The 16,153-nt window shown below is 47.5% G+C and overlaps 1 pseudogene; it reads right to left on the bottom strand.

The window, feature by feature from the left end:
• Positions 1-5,100: 5,100 nt before the first annotated feature.
• Positions 5,101-8,691, bottom strand: LOC150066266 (telomeric repeat-binding factor 2-interacting protein 1-like; annotated as a pseudogene).
• Positions 8,692-16,153: the final 7,462 nt, after the last annotated feature.

The following is a 16,153-nucleotide window of genomic DNA, read 5'->3' as shown; positions in this document are numbered from 1 at the left end:
AGTTTTCCATAAAAAGACAATATGGTAATGAAATCGGGATAATACCATATTATGAATCATTCCATCAAATAATTACTATCCGTGCTATCAAACAGTGATATGAAGCAAGGGCATTGCTCTCACCATTCTTTGTCAAGGATTGACTCCTTGGAAATGAGCAGGCACAGCCTACAAAACAGCCCTGAGTGCAACTTCTGCCAATCCTTGGCATGAGACTGCCTGCAACACAACAATTAAAATCACCAAACCAACAAACAAACAAGACAACCACAAATGCTGGGAAGGATGAGATTGTGCCTACAATTAACAAATGATTAAATTCAGAGGTTCAGTATTTTGTTGTTGTTGTTGCTTGTTTGTTTTATATGGGTCCTGAGGTTCCAATTCAGGCCTGAGAATTGTCCTGAAATTTTTGTACAAGACTACTGCTCTATCACTTGAACCACAATTCCTCTTCTGGCTTTTTGGTGGATAATTAGAGGTAAAAGCTTCATTGCCTTTCCTTCCCAAGCTGACTTCAAACCTTGATCCTCAGATCTCAGCCTCCTGAGTAGCTGGGATTAAGACATAAGGCCCTAGTGAATATCTCAATTCGTATTTACACACACACACACACACACACACACACACACGCTGTACGAAGATATAGGTTGAGCCAGTTTAGTGATATGTTACAGCTACTCAGGAATCTGAAGCAGGAGGCACCTGAATTTGAAGTCAGACTGGGAAGACTTTGTCTTAAAAACTACAACAATAATAAGATGCAGTATCAAATGAGGTGTGAGGCAAACTATAAAGGAGCATACAGTTGGCATGGTTTTGAGGTAGAAATTCAATTTAGAATATGAAATGCAATCCCTAGAGTGACTACAAATGAACTATCTATAGAATGTGTATTAAAGAAAATGAGAAGGCAAGGAAGGTGAAAGGAGGGCACAGAATCAGCAGAAAGTGGGTGAAAAAGTAAAGCAACAAGGCTCATCTGTTGCACTTGACATTAATGAAGGTGAGCTAAGCAACTCAAGGGCAGTGGGGGAAAGGAGGAAATGCAGAAAAAGAGGGAACCGGTGATACAGGAAATAAGTGTACATATCTCCAAATCAGGAATAAATAATTTTATCATTAATGTTTGAAGTATTTAACTTTTTCCTATGGGGAAAAAAGGAAATGAGATGGGAATTTGAATATTTTATGATTTTAACATATTAAACACAAAAGAAGATAGTAATTCAAGAAATAAGGAGGTGGGCAAAAAGATCAAAGACATCAAAAAGTTAGCAAATATAAGTAATTAAGTGATATTGAAGTATGCTCTGTAATCAATTGGCAAAGACTGGTAATGGTAAATGTTTTTACTTCCTTATGACTTATAACCATAAACACAAACATTAACAGTGGAAGGATGGAGGAGGGATTCCATGCTAACAGCAACCAAAAGACAGCTGTTTCAATACCAGTTTATAGAGCACATTTCCACATGTATGTGTCGTGTGTGTGTCACAGCCTGGGCTCTGTCCCTGAGCGTTTGTGCTCAAGGCTAACGCTCTACCACCTGAGCCCCAGCTCCACTTTGGCTTCTTGGTGTTTAATTGCAGATAAAGTGCCATGGAATCTCCTGCTTCTGTTGCTATTAAACCACAATCCTCCCATCTCGGCCCCCTGGTAGCTAGGATTCGAGGCGTGAGCCACTGTGCACTGCTCAGGCTTTTATTTTCTAATGTGACTCCTGATTTCATATCATCCTTATAGGGTGTGAGACTTCCGGGCCCTGGTGCTCCGGAAACACGTGCAGGACTTTGGACCCCTCGGCCACCGTAGCCCTAGTTACCTCAGTGCCTGCGGGCCTTGGTGCCATAGTGGACTCCGACGCCTCTGGTGACAGAGGTGCTGCCATGGTCACAGTCACCGCCAACCTGCGACTCTGCTCTCACTGGTGAGGACACAGACAGGGAGAGCCATGGGCGGGAACCTGAGCAGAAATGATGGAGGCCGTCCTTTCCGAACCAGGAAGTCTTGGGCTGAGGCCCTGCTAGTCCACCAGGCTGGTGGTGGGTGGGGAGGGAGTGGGAGAGGAGAGACAGGTGCAGCACTTCCGGTCCTGCTCAGTGGCACAGGTCCCGCTCCGCCCCGTGGAGCCAGATAGAAGTAGAGGAGCGGTGGTTTCTGTTTAGTGTGGAAGCTTCATTGGTGACTGGGAAGCGTTGACCTGACAGGACCAGACTGCTTGTTTCTGCTGAGCAGCCTGCTGGCACGTCATTTTCCCGGCTGCTCATCTGAGAGTAGAGCGGAGTCCTTTCCTCAGGTGGTGCAGGTGCCGGTGAGAGGCCTCGCTCCACTGTCCACAGCTCCCGTCCAGACCCCAGTCCGGGAACAACGCGGCCTCAGGAACCTGAGTCCAGAGACCTATACGACCCAGCCTCTCCCCCTCACACCGGGCCCCTGGTCCAGTCTGGTGCTTTCCATCCTCCTAGTTCCAGGTCACAGCCACATTTCAGAAGGTCACCAGTGTTTCAGGGCCAGATATGGTAGAGACATACGCTGAAAGGACCTACAGAGATCTGGAGGTTAGTGATTCCCACCTCAGTGGCCATCCCTGTCACACATCCAGTGGACAAAGCATCATGCCACAAACTTGTATGTACTTTATCAAGACAGTAGGAAACAACTCCCAAATGAACTGAGTTGGGCAGTAATTTTAACTAGTCAAGTAGATGGTCATCTAAAGGCTGGCTTTGTGCAATGACAATCAGTTATTAATGCATTTTTTTCACTGTACATACAATGATAAAGGGAAAGATTTGTTTTTATCCCTCGGAAATTACATTTTGATGAAGAAGGATTCAAGTGATATCATTATAGGTTGCAATAATTGCAAAAAGGGAAAAGAAATAGTGTACTCTAAATGAAGGGACAGAGATGTCTTAAAAGTAGTGTAGACAATTCAGACTTATTAGGTGTAGAACCTAAGAAGAGAAGGAACTCCAGGGATGTGTTTCCTAATAGAAGGAATGAGACAAACTTGTCAAGATTTCATAAGGCTGAAGTAAGAAATATAAAAGAGATTATATGTTGTGAGTCCTGGGTCCTGAACTCAGGGCTTGGCTTTTCTGTTCAAGACTTGTGGTCTACCAACTCTACTACTTGAGCTACAGCTCCTCTGGCTGGTTGAAGACAGGACTCTGATGGACTTTCCTGCTAGGCTTGGCTTTGAACCTTGATTCCAGAGCTCAGCCTCCTGAGTAGCTAGGATTACAGGCAGGAGCCACAGATTGCCATTTTAAATTTAATTTTAAAGTAAACGGTCACAAAATAATTCTGCTTAGAATTCCTTAGTACACATTTGTGGACAAATAATGTTTGTGGTGGGGTTTGAAAGGTGAATATTCCTTTGCTAACTAATAGAATGCTGTGTAAGAGTGAAATTAAATTTCAAGTCCACACAATGATGGGTCATTACTATGCAGAAGCAAGGGGTATTAGGAAATGTAGATATATAAAATAGATATGAAATGGCAGATGAGCTCTATTTCTAGTAGAACAGGAAGACATTTTTATTTCTGTCATTGAGGAAGGGAGAAATCACTCACCCAGTTTTGACAAGAAATACCTAACTGCTTCTTTTAATATATAAGGGAGAGAAATTTATTTCTCACAGCCCAAGGCACCATCATATGTCATCTGATGTCAGTCTTCTTGCTGTATCCTCAAGTGTCAGAAGGCAGAAAGGGCATCCAAACTTTGGATTTATTTGTGTATGTTGTTGTAGTTTTGGTGAATAGTGAGTATTTTTTAAAACTTTTCCCAGAGCATCCATAAAATCATAGATCTGGTTAGACTTCAATTCTATCCATTTCTTCATTGAAGGAATGGAAACAATTTTTCCCTAATAATTGTTTAGGGAGAGTAGGAAATGGGAGAGAGTATTTAGGATGAATAGTGATTTAAAAAAAAAACAAAAATACAGAAGTTACATTTATTTTCAGTAATGAAAGCAACACAATAAATGTGGAATCAATTCACTATCTTTAATTCTAACACAATGTTAGCACAAAATTACACCAAATATTCTTTAAAAAGCTTACCATTTACAAAGCAATAAGACAATCTTGAAACTATGTGTCCAAAAAAAAAAAAAAAAAAAAAGAAGGGGGCAGGTGGCTCATGCCTATAATCCTAGCTACCCAGGAAGCTGAGATCTGAGGATGATGGTTCAAAGACACTAAATCCATGAGACTCTCATCTCCAACTCACCACTTCCAGTTTTCTAGGGCAGGACAGTAGCCTTGAGCTGAAGAGCTCAGGGACAACACCCAGGCCCAGAATGCAAGCTCTACACTGACAAAAAAAAATGGTAGTATGTAAAGAAACACACACTGGAGACTTGACTGAAAAGGCCTTGAATAAAACTGCCAACAACTACATAGTAAATTCGGGGTTTCTAGCAATCTAGAAATCGGATGACTTGGGAAAAAGCTGTACAGCGAACGCTTTCTATATTCCCACAGTCTCAACTTGGAACCTACCACAATCTAGAGGAATTTCTGCCAAAGGACAGGAAATTCTTTACTCATGCTGGCTGGCAAACCTATGCCTCCCAATTTGTCTGCTTTGACTTTGTCAAAAGGCCCTCACCAATGGAGCAGACACTCCAGCCAAGGTCTAGATTTTCCTTTAAAACCAGACATTAGAGTGGGGATAGACAGCTCAGGAAACAGCTTTGATGACAGATTCAAAACCAGCCCAGGCAGGAAAGTCTATAAGACTCTTATCACCAGTTAACCAACAAACAGAACTGTAGCTCAAGTAGTATAATGCCAGTCTTGAGCAAAAAAGCTAAGGGACAGAGCTAGACTTGAGTTCAAATTTCACTACTGGCTGGCAGGTGTATGTGCATACACACCCCAGGAAAAAAAAAAAGAGAAACGAACACTTGCACTGATATCTCTCAATACATGCAATTTGTTTTTGCCCTGCTACATAACTCTACTAGGACACAAAAATTGAGACTCTGAGTAGCAGCAGCAGTGGTCAGATGGTGTCTTTCCAAGGCCAAGTTCAATGGTTACACTTGTTTATAGCTTCATCAATCATCTCCTACTCTCACTTCTTTCAGAACTCAATTCTCCGAGCTACATTCTGAGCACCAAATTTTTTGATCAATGCATTTCTGGTATCTTCATCATCTTTTTATAAGTCTAAGTCATCTTGTCGGGACCACATGGGGTAGCCATCTGCTCTCCGACCAGACTCTAAAAAGGAAGAAGTTGCTTCCAGCTCACCACTATTTTTTAAGAAGGCTTGGGTAACCGTTGACAGATCCAAGTTAAATTTTTCCATTAATTGCTGGATGATTTTAATGGCAGCTCCCACTTCTGCTGCAGAAATATTTTCTTCTTCCACCTCTTCCTCGGGTTGTGCTTGTGCCTTTTCCTCGGGTGTAGAAGGGTCTTCATCACACATGGTGATGTGTATTTCAAAATCAGGGGTCTCATCTACCACAACTTCCTCTCACGCCTGGGTGGCTTCCACAAGCATGGTTTTAACTGTTTCTTCATTCTCTTTCATGTCTTCCTTCACATCCTCTTCCTCAGGCAAGTCTGCTGTCCTCTTAGTCTGTGCTTCCCCGCTCTCGGCCGCCTCGGGGTCCGGCTCGGCCTTGCGCTTGAGCCTCTGCGCCGAGGGCTCCCCGAGACGCCCCCCAGCTGGTACTCGTGCTCCTGGCCCCGCAGGTGCTTCAGGCAGCGGTCCTTGAGGGCCTGCCCCGGGTGCTGCGTGACCGAGGACTTCTCCATGGCTTTCCCAAGACGGTGCCGGTCCCGGAGCTGGACGAGCGGGCATTCTCCTTCACGTACGCCAAGATGGCTGCGTCGTCCGCTTCCGTGAAGGCGATCCGCCCGTTGAGTGGCCCCAGCTTTTGTGTCCGAGCCCAGCCGGTAGGCGTCCAGCTCCAGCCTGTCGTTGTGCTCCACGCAGTCCAGGATGAATTACGTGGAGATGAACTCGCCCGCCACCTCGGCCAGCGCCTCCCCGGGCTGGGCCAGCAGCACCGCCCCGGGCTCCTGCACCCGCCACACCATGCCGCCACAGTGCAGGATGAGCGTCAACAGCCAGCGCTTGGCCGGCCTGGGCCCCACGTAGAACGACATGGAGCTGCCGTCCTCCCGCATGAACAGAGTGGAGGAGTGGGTGGGCCCGTTGGGTCTTTGCTTAAATCTATCGCCTCCGCCCTGGCCGAGACCCGACCCAATGCTAGGTACCCCAGGAAACCTAGCACTGCGCGTGCGCAGCACACCCAAAGTGCCAGCCTTCCCTCCTCCCGGAAGAGGCGGGACTGTGGTGCCTATGTCCCGCCCCGCGCCTGTGCAGCTCACACACTCCACGCCTTTCCCCGGAAGAGGCGGGATTTTTGGAACTTAACCTGGAAGCAGTCCTGATACCCTCGTTACTTTCGGGTCGGGATCCCCGGGAAAGATGGCCACCCTGCAGGAGGCAGACGTGAAAGTGGATGGCGAACTGAACATGAGCAGGAAGTTAGTGTGGTTTTAAGGTCCGGTGTGCCTCTGTGGCTTAAGTGGTAGAGTGCAAGCTCTGGATAGAAAACGCCCAATACTGGCACACATGTGCATGCATGCACATACTAAGCATACACTGCAAAATACAGTACATTTTACCTTCTTCTCATGGAACTTAAAAGAGAAAAACTGGTATCAAAACAGAAAAATTTAACTTCTATTAAAGCACTTCATCCAAAATAAAAAGTAACTTCTATTGATATCTACCAAAGAAAATGATCACATATCAGATTCATTTTCTGCAAAATCACATTTTTAGTAAAATCTTGTTGGCAACTTTCAAAATGTTTTCACACAAAAAATATCTTACTTGATAGAGGCTAGGATGTAGTTCAGTGGCAAAGCACTTGTCTAGCAAGTGCAACATCGTGGGTTCGATACCCAGTACCAAAAAAGATAAAAAAGCCAAAAATATCTTATTTGAAGCCAGGTATGGTGGCTCACGTCTGTAATCCCAGCTACTCAGGAGGCTGAGATCTGAGGATCAAGATTCAAAGCCAGCTGGGCACAAAAAGACCTGAGACTTTTATCTCCAATTAACTTCTAGAAAACAGGAAGTAGGGCTTGGTTTAAGGGTAGAATGGTAGCCTTGAGCTGAAGAGCTCAGGGACAGTACCTAGACTAAGTTCAAGCCTCATGACCCACACACACAAAAAAATCTTAACCTTATGACAGAACTATTTGCAATCAGTATGTTCATTCAAACCACAAATCAAAGCTGAAATATTCTGGTCTTTCTAGTAAATCTCATGTTCCTTTTCCAAAACCCCATATTGTTTTTTGGTTTTTTTTTCCCCCCAGGAACTGAAACAATACAGACCCAGGTGTTCAGCAGACAACAGCCAAACAAAATCACACAGTTCCCCCAGCTCTGAAGTCATCTGACTAGAAAGATAAGAGAATCCACCTACAAAGTTCTCTTTCCCCACACTTCCTGACTTTATGAGTGATTTACGGTGATTTCTTTCTTTTCCCATCTCCTGGAAATGCCTTTTGGTCACAGCCTGGGATGGAGTTTTCGACTCACTGTGAAATCCACACCCGTTTCCTCCAAGCCTAACAGTGCAATTTTCTTGCAGAGCAGCTATCTTGAGAGACGGTGGAAACTGGATTCAAGAGTGTTGGCCGTATTTGCTTGAATTCAGTGCCTGGGCACTTGTCCCTTAGCATTTTTGCTCAAGGCTAGCACTCTACCACTTGAGCCATAGCTTTCTGCTAGTTAATTGTAGATAGGAGTCTCACAGACATTGTTCCTGTCCGAGTTAGTTTTGAGCTGCGATCCTCAAGATTTCAGCCTCCTGAGCAGCTAAGATTGCAGGTGTGAGGCACCAGTAACATCTGGCTCATACTCTTCCCCACCCCCCATGGATTCTTAGGGCACTGATAAACCAATGTTCAAATTAGTGTTCACTCATTCCCCAGAATAAGTGAACACCCAGCTAATAATCAATGCACCAAACCAGACAGGAAAGGGGTTTGAAACAGGAAATGCAATCAAAATCTTCCATTTAGTTTTTTGTTTTGTTTTGGCCAGTCCTGGGGCTTGAACTCCCTGAGCTGCTCAAGGCTAGCACTCTGTCAGTTCATCCACTGGGCCACTTCTGGCTTTTTCTCTTTATATGGTACTGAGGAATGGAACCCACAGCTTCATGCATGCTAGATGAGCGCTCTACCACTCAGCCACATCCCCAGCCCTTCCATTTAAGTATCTTTCAAATAACTTTTCTCTTCCCAACCAACAATCTGTTCCTCTGCATAGAAAACTTCATTTTCAAGTCTAGTTCTGTTCCCACTGCTCTCCAGTTCTCACTGAAAGAAAGCCACAGGTTAGATTGGTCCCTATAATTAAGAGGTTGTATGCCACACCTACCCCCACATTTCCCTGAACTCCTCTCTGTAAAAGGATCCCTGAAAACACAAGGAGAAGCCCCATGTCCTCCTTTCCAACAGCTACAGAAAACAGATCTTAAGATCAGCAGCAGCAGTCTGCCCCAAGCCTAGGGAGCACCAAGCTGGCAGCCAGGGGAACATTAGCAGGGAATTCACACTAGCATTTTAGAAGCTTACCACAAGAGACCAGCCCCACCCCAGCTTGTGAACGAATGCACCCAAGGGAATTCCTCCCATTCAGCTGTACTACCCACTAGGCATTTCACAATATGTAAACAGAAGAATCACATTCATATTGTTTCAGATAAGCAATATATAAACAAGCCATAAAGGAGATGGAACTAGATTGATATATATATATATATTTACCCATATATATATATATATTTTTATTCTACTAGGATATTTAACATTGATCTGTATACAAAAGAATCACATTGATACTTTTTCATTTAAGCAGTATATTAGCAAACCATAAGGGAAATGCAAATACACTGAAATATTCTTCAATATATAAGCATGTAAGTATAAACATGAATATATTTATGAATACGAATACAGATGTGAAATATATACGTTGACAAATGTTTACCTATATATTTATATATTAACATTGTGGATCTAAAATTTTTAATATATTTACTAGCAAATATACAATAAACATAAAACATAATGCAATCACTTTGCATAAATAGCCAAAGATGTACTATTCATATAAATGACATATATCAATATATATTGTATATCTACATATGTATGAATGCCTGCTTTTTTTCACTTTCAGTAACACATTAACAGCCAAAGAAGAACTGAAAAAAAACATCCCAAACTTCTTCCCTCCTCTCAGAAAGCTCCATTTTCTTGCGTCCACGTTGCACGAGTCTTTGTGGAGGGTGGCACACACTTTCAGATTTCCCCACTTTTGCACTCCACCCCACCTACATGTCCAGGAGTCCAGGGTTATAGGGGGGGGAGCTAAGTACAACAGCCTTCCCCATAGAGGTGATCTCCTTCCCTTGGGTTACACAGGACACATAAACACACCACACACACCGTACATTACACACACCGCACACACACCACACACCCGCCACACACACACCTCACACCTCAGACACACCTTACACACTTCATACAACACCATCACACACACTGCATGCACACATGGCACGCACCTCACACACCGCACACCTCATACCGCAGACACACCTTACACACTTCATACAACACCATCACACACACACCGCACACACACACCGTACATTACACACACCACACACACACCACACACCCGCCACACACACACACCTCACACCTCAGACACACCTTACACACTTCATACACCATCACACACTGCATGCACACATGGCACCCACCTCACACACCGCAAAACTCACACCTCAGACACACCTTACACACTTCATACAACACCATCACACACACACCGCACACACACACGCACCTCACACACACCTTACACACTTCATACACCATCACACACACACCGCACACACACACACACCGCACACACACACCTCACACCTCACACATCACACACACCTTACACACTTCATACAACACCATCACACACACTGCATGCACACATGGCACGCACCTCACACACCTTACACACTTCATACAACACCATCACACACACTGCATGCACACATGGCACGCACCTCACACACCTCACACCTCACACCTCAGACACACCTTACACACTTCATACAACACCATCACACACACACTGCACACACACACACACCGTACATTACACACACCACACACCCGCCACACACACACCTCACACCTCAGACACACCTTACACACTTCATACAACACCATCACACACACTGCATGCACACATGGCACGCACCTCACACACCGCACACCTCACACACACCTTACACACTTCATACAACACCATCACACACACACCGCACACACACACACCTCACACCTCACACACACCTTACACACTTCATACAACACCATCACACACACTGCATGCACACATGGCACGCACCTCACACACCGCACACCTCACAGCTCAGACACACCTTACACACTTCATACAACACCACACACACTGCATACACATGGCATGCACATCACACACCTCACACCTCACACCTCAGACACACCTTACACACTTCATACAACACCATCACACACATTGCATGCACACATGGCAGGCACATCACACACCTCACAACTTACACCTCAGACACACCTTACACACGTCATACAACACCATCACACACTGCACACACACACACCGCACACACACACCTCACACATCACACACACCTTACACACTTCATACAATACCATCACACACACCGCACACACACACACGCACCTCACACACACCTTACACACTTCATACAACACCATCACACACACACCGCACACACACACACCGCACACACACACCTCACACCTCACACCTCAGACACACCTTACACACTTCATACAACACCATCACACACACTGCATGCACACATGGCACGCACCTCACACACCGCACACCTCACACCTCAGACACCTTACACACTTCATACAACACCATCACACACACTGCATGCACACATGGCACGCACCTCACACACCGCACACCTCACACCTCAGACACACCTTACACACTTCATACACCATCACACACACACCGCACACACACACACCGCACACACACACCTCACACACACCTTACACACTTCATACAACACCATCACACACACACACCGCACACACACACACCGCACACACACACACCTCACACCTCACACCTCAGACACACCTTACACACTTTATACAACACCATCACACACACACCACACACACACCGCACACACCTCACACCTCACACACACCTTACACACTTGATACAACACCATCACACACACACACCGCACACACACACCTTACACACTTCATACAACACCATCACACACACTGCATGCACACATGGCACGCACCTCACACACCGCACCCCTCACAGCTCAGACACACCTTACACACTTCATACAACACCACCACACACTGCATACACATGGCATGCACGTCACACACCTCACACCTCACACCTCAGACACACCTTACACACTTCATACAACACCATCACACACATTGCATGGACACATGGCAGGCACATCACACACCTCACACCTTACACTTTAGACACACCTTACACACGTCATACAACACCATCACACACTGCACACACACACACACCGCACACACACACCTTACACACTTCATACAACACCATCACACACACTGCATGCACACATGGCACGCACCTCACACACCGCACACCTCACACCTCGGACACACCTTACACACTTCATACAACACCATCACACACACTGCATGCACACATGGCACGCACCTCACACACCGCACACCTCACAGCTCACACACACCTTACACACTTCATACAACACCATCACACACACTGCATGCACACATGGCACGCACCTCACACACCGCACACCTCACACCTCAGACACACCTTACACACTTCATACAACACCATCACACACACTGCATGCACACATGGCACGCACCTCATACTCCGCACACGCACCCCACCCACACACACGCACTCACACACAGCTCACACACACCGCACTCACACACAGCTCACACGCACCTCACACACACCGCACTCACACACTCACACACAGCTCACACACACACGGCACTCACACACAGCTCACACGCACCTCACACACACACCGCACTCACACAGCTCACACACACCTCACACACACACGGCACTCACACACAGCTCACACACACCTCACACACACATGGCCCTCACACACACCTCACACACACGGCACTCACACACAGCTCACACACACCGCACTCACACACAGCTCACACACCCCCCACAGACCCCGCACGCACACAAGACACCTCACACACACACACCGGGCACACTCACCCACACGCGAGGAGCCCGCCAGGCCCGCGCCCTGGCCGTGCCCTTCGTCCCCGCGCCGGGCCTCACCTGGGAGTGGCCGCCGCCCTCCGCTCCAGTTCCCGAACTTCGAGGTTCCCTCTTCCGACGTCCGCAGCCCACGCCCGCTCAGGCCGAGTGAGTCCGCAGCCGCCCGGCGCCGCCTCGTGCCACCACGCGCCGCTTCCGAGCCCGCGCTTCTCCCGGAGCCCGCGCCGCCTCCGCGCCAGGAGCTGACGTCACCGCCCAGGTACCGCCCTCTGTGCCGCCCCGCCTCCGCCGGGACGAGCCAACCAGAGCGTGCCAGGGGCGGGACCGCCGCGGCTGCGCTCAGCTGATTGGACGCACGCCGAGCCACTCCAAGGAGCCAACCCAGGACCACATTCCTGGCTAGGCCAGACTGGGCTGGACGTGATGTAGGGGGTTGGGAGGTGGGGGGGGCGCTGGAGAAGGAAAAGGGAGAAAAAGGTTGCTTTCCCCTCAGTCGCGGAGATGGCAGCCCCGGAGCGCGGAGACCCTGGAAGGTCAACTTGTCAACTTTTGTCGTCTTTGCTCCCTCAGGATCTCAAGGCGTGCTCCTTGGGCGAGAGCCCGTCCCGAGGCCAGGGAAGCCGGGCTGCGGGCGTGACGGCGGGCCTGGCCTGGGCGGGGCGCCCTGGAGCCTGGGGCCAGTCGTGCAGACAGGAAAAGCCTGGAACGGGAGTAGAACCATGTGCCACTCATGCTTTCACAATTAAAATGACACCACTCCAGCGTCCCAGGCAAATAACACGCCAATCTCCAGAAGGGGAACAAAAAAGCCATTGCCTTTTGTTCTTTGCTTGCTAGCTCGCTCGCTCGCTTGCGCGCTCTCTCTCTCTCTCTCTCTCTCTCTCTCTCTCTCTCTCTCTCTCCCCCCATCTCCCTCCCTCCTTCTCCTACTCTTTTCCCCCTCTTTCTCTTTCCCTCCATCTCCTCTACTGCCTTTCTCTCCCCTTCCTCCCCTACTCCTTTCTGTTTCTCTTCCCTCTCCCCCTCTTGGAGTACCTCCCTTTCCCTCCCTCTACCTTCTTCCCCCTCTTCTTCCTTCTCTCCCATCCCCTTGTCTCCCCTTCTTCCTTTCTCCCCCCCTACTCCCTTTACCTCCCCTACCCTCCTGCAGTCTCCTCCCTGTACCTCTTTCCCAACTCCTCTTCCTCCTCCTCTGCTGCTGCCGCCTCCTCCTCCTCCTCCTCCTCCTCCTCCTCCTCCTCCTCCTCCTCCTCCTCCTCCTCCTCCTCCTCCTCCTCCTCCTCCTCCTCTTCTGTCTCTAAGCTTCTTAAACCAGGGTATTTCCGTAACAGTTCATCTACCCAATTTATTAACTCCTTTGGGGTGTTTTCTGAGCAGGCCTGGAGCCCCTCCTTTGCCCCACTCTCCATTCCCCAGCTAGTGCACAGTCTGGGACCAGCAACTACATGTGTCCAGCCTCTCCCCAGCCTCCCTAGGGCTACCTGCCTGGGAGGGGGGGGATGACCTTCTGGACCCTCCCTCTGTGGCTGGAATGAAAGCAGCTGCTTGTGGTCGGAGTTCTCAGGGAGAGGAAATGCCAAGGAGATTCCAGCCTCCTTCTTTCCTCTTTCATTGCTGAGTGCAGGAACTTGAACTCAGGGCCCTGGGGTCCATATTTACTTTTTCACTCAAATTTTATACTCTAGCACTCTAGCTACAACCTCCACTTCTGGCTTTTTGCTGGTTACCTGGTGATAAGAATTTCTCTGGATTTATCTGCCAGGCTGACTTTGAAGCTTCATCCTCAGAGCTTAGCCCCCTAAGTAACTAGAATTACAAGCCTGAGCCACCAGAGCCTGGCTGCCCTTTTAACTAGAGGTATGGCCCTTATCTGTTCTCCATGTTGAGTTCAGTATAATACTACACTGTTTAAAAAAAGAAAAAGAGAGCTCCAATGCTTAACTCTGAAACACAAGAATAAAACCACTAGCCTCTGGGTATGCTAGGGAAATGCATAAACAGACATCAGGGAGGAAGCTAAAACAGACTGGCAAGGGGGCCAAGCTTGGAGCTCACTGGCTGGCCTGTGTATTTCTGTAAGTCTAATTGATCATATGTCAGGCATAAACCTAGGTTACGAAGACTGGTGCCAGTTGTAATCACACCTGGGGAGCTTGGCCAGCCCAGAAACAAACAAGGAAGACTTCCATAGTGGTCACAGCAGAGCATTACTGCTAGGTGAACAGTCTCCTCTGACTGCACCCTTCATCCACACATGAAGCTGGTTCTACCCCTGGGCCTCAGTCTTATCATCTGGAGAATGGGTGAATAATTGCACTGCTCTTTTGGGTTGTCGGGAAGATTAAATCAGATTGTAGGATAAGGTCTGAGAAGATGAAAGGCTGGTGACAAAAAGGGTATTCAAAGTTCCCTGTCATAATTGGCATGCCAGGGTCGATTCCCAGGATCTCAAGAGGGAAAGATGGGTTTCCTTTTGCTCTACTGACAGCCAGGCATTCATCAGTGAGATGTGAAGGGTTTGTGGGGTGGGTGAGGTAGGAGAGATGGGGTAAAAAGCATAGTCGTCAGCACTGATGGCTCACGCCTGTCATCCTACCTACTCAGGAGGCTCAGATCTGAGGATCACAGAACAAACTAGCTGGGATAGGAATATCTGGGAGACTCTTAATTATCGCCAATTATCTACTAAAGCGCTAGCCATGAGCACAAAAGCTCAGGGACAGCACCCACAGCCCCTAAATTCAAGCCCCAGAACTGCATACAAACTTAAAACCAAAAAGTTCAAAGTCTCTGTAACTTGAATGTTTATGGTCTAAGAGTCTCTGCTGCAGGGAGAGTAATTTCTTCCTTTTCCTCCTCCGTCTTCCCTCCTTTCTTCCTTCCCTTCTCCTTCCTCCCTCTCCTCCCATCTCCTCCTCCCTTATTGTCTGTTCCCCAAAAAGTACGCTCTTCTGATATGGCATTGGGCCCTCAGACCCTTCCTGTGATTGCATGACTTGCTCAGAAAAAGTGTTATTTCCACACCTATGACTCTTTTGTTCTATAAATAAATATAGCCTTAGAAGGCAAATGAACATAGCCCTAAAACAGGACAGGACCAAAGTAGCTGATTCTTATGGAAGAGGCAAAGAAAGGTGTGTGTGTGTATATGTGTGTGTGTGTGTGTGTGTGTGTGTGTGTGTGTGTGTATACTGGGGCTTAAACTCAGGGCCTGAGAGCTGTCCCTTAAGCTTTTTTGATCAAGGTTCATGCTCATGCTTCACCAATTGAGTCACAATTCCATTTCTGGCTTTTTTTTTTTTTTTTAGTCATGGGACTTGAAACCTGGGTATGGGCACTGTCCCTGAGCTCTTCAGCTCAAGGCTACCTCTCTGCCCCTTGAGCCACAGGGCCACTTCCATTTTTCTAGTAGTTATTTGGAGATAAGAATCTCAGGGACTTTAGCGCCTGGGCTGGCTTTGAACAGGAATCCTCAGATCTCAGCCTCCTGAGTAGCTAGGATTACAGGCGTGAGCCGCCGAACCCAGCTACTACTTTTGGCATTTTTTTTGGTTAATTGCAGATTAAGTACCTCATGAACTTTTCTGCCCAGGGTGGCTTCAAAACATGATGCTCAGATCTCAGCCTCCTGAGTAGCGAGTATTACTGGCATGAGCCACCAGTGCCTGGCCAAACTCTTTTCTCCTTCTTAACATGATGATGAAAGCACATCTTTTGGGCCAGGAGTTTGGCC

This window comes from Megascapheus bottae, chromosome 2 (genome assembly GCF_031878675.1).
Source record: "Megascapheus bottae isolate mThoBot1 chromosome 2, mThoBot2.hap1, whole genome shotgun sequence".
NCBI lineage: Eukaryota > Metazoa > Chordata > Mammalia > Rodentia > Geomyidae > Megascapheus > Megascapheus bottae.
Note: the sequence above shows the minus strand (reverse complement) of the source record. Positions and strands in the feature narration are given on the sequence as shown.